Raw genomic sequence first — 2,301 nt, 5'->3', positions numbered from 1 at the left:
CTCGTCCTAACAGTAAAGTCTCAGCTCCCTACCCGAGACACACTACAACGACCGCCAGACGGACGCTGACAGACCGCTGGTCAAGCATCGTAGCTATCAAACAAATACGCGTTATCATCGTCATCGTCATCGTCATCGTCATCGTCATCGTCATCGTCATCGTCATCGTCATCGTCGTCGTTGCCGTCACTACTCGTGCGCGCGCTAGCTTCTGTTTCTGTCAGTGTCGTCGACGAGTGTTGCATACAACTACATCAGCTGCTGCGAGCAGACGAACAATTAGAGCGCCGTGCTCGAGCTAGTATACGCGTGCGTGCGTGCGTGTGTGCGTGCGCGGGTGGCGAGAGGAACACGGCATCCGGCGGCCAGGCTATACACACGCGCGCGCGCGCGTACATCCGTGTTTGCTTCCTGGCCTGCTTGCCTGCCGGTCACCGGGCGAGTATCACTCTACACCGAGAAGCACGCGCCCGGGAGGTGAGGGGTAATCGCGGCGGTGTGTACGCGCCGACGGAGCCACGCTGCCAGCGACGGCAGCAGCTAGCGGCGGGAACAGTAGCGGAGTAGGCGGGGCAGTGGTCTGTGTGACGACGCTGCAGTGACCAGCTCGCGGAGTGCGCTCATCTACCGCACGGCTGTGGTGAGTAGGCCTACATCTCTCACGAGTCCCTCCCACCAACCCGGCCGCACATGTTCTCTGCTCGTCGAGAGAATTATACTCTGCAGACATAAGCACACGCACACATATACACGGGCGCACACACACGCACGCGCAAGAGCACACACGCATATACACGGACGCACACGCATGCACACGCTCAAACGCACACGCACACATACACGGACGTAATATGAGGATATACACACACGCGCGCACTGACACGCACACACGCGCGCGCGCGCGTGCGCACGCATGTCGCATGTACCATGCGGAGACATACGCACCCACGCACTGTGTAGAGTCAGCCATACACATAGATGTACTATGTAGAGACATACACACCTGAACTATGCAGACACACACACATGACGTATGCTAATTAATATAATATATAAACACAGGTACTACGTAGACACAAACACGCACGCACACACAAACATATGCATACATGAATTACGCAGAGCCATACATATAGACATACTATGCAGAGTGAGCACTATCTATAGGAGTCTATAGTGTAGGAATAGTCGGCGATGATCGTGGGGCGCTGATAATTGCTGCTGCGTGGGTCGGACGACATGTTGATGAAGCCATGAAATACACGCGTCGCATTTCACAACTGCTCTTATATTATCGCTATTATTGCGCTATCAGCATCGACCAGTCTGTCCGGCGGGAGGTGTGTGTGTGTGTGTGTGTGTGTGTGTGTGTGTGTGTGTGTGTGTGTGTGTGTGTGTGTGTGTTGTGTTTTCGGCTTAGCGGCTGGAGCGCTCACGGATTTGTGGAAATAAACGTCGGTGTTTATGGACGGAAGCAAACATTCCCGCCAGGCCTGGCACCCCTACACTCGCATGCCGCCACCGCCCCCCCCCGCACGAACATACTCACCCACACACCCCGCGCCTCACACACACTCTCCCACACTCCCGCGTTCTTCACGCACACTTTCCACACTCTCATCCACACTCCCGCGCCTCACACACCCCCCACGTTACCTTCGCCCAACACACACCGCACACACGCTCTCCACACACAGCACACATCACACACACACACACAACACACACCACGCACACACACACACACGACACACGACACAACACACACACAAACACACACGCAACACAACACCACCACACCGCACACGCGGCACAGCGCCACACGCACATGCACACGCCCCGCGCGGACACACACACAAACACACACACACACACACACACACCACACACACACACACACACACACACACAGCTCTCACACCACCACACCCACACAACACACACACACACCACACACACACAAACACACTCACTCACTCACACACACAGCATAACCACTCACACCACACACACACACAAACACACACACACACGCCCCACCCGCCAACACCCACCATACACACACACTCACCAACACACACACCACCACAACACACAACACACACACACAACACACACCACGCACACCTCCGCCGGACAGACTGATCGATGCTGATAGGCATTAAGAAGTTGTGAAATGCGACGGTGTAATTTTCTGGCTTCAATCAACATGTCGTCCGACCACGCAGCAGCAATTATCAGCGCCCACGTCATCGCCGACTATTTTACACTATAGACTCCTCATAGATAGTCGCCATCTCT

This window comes from Priapulus caudatus, unplaced genomic scaffold (genome assembly GCF_000485595.1).
Source record: "Priapulus caudatus unplaced genomic scaffold, Priapulus_caudatus-5.0.1 Scaffold87, whole genome shotgun sequence".
NCBI lineage: Eukaryota > Metazoa > Priapulida > Priapulimorpha > Priapulimorphida > Priapulidae > Priapulus > Priapulus caudatus.
Note: the sequence above shows the minus strand (reverse complement) of the source record.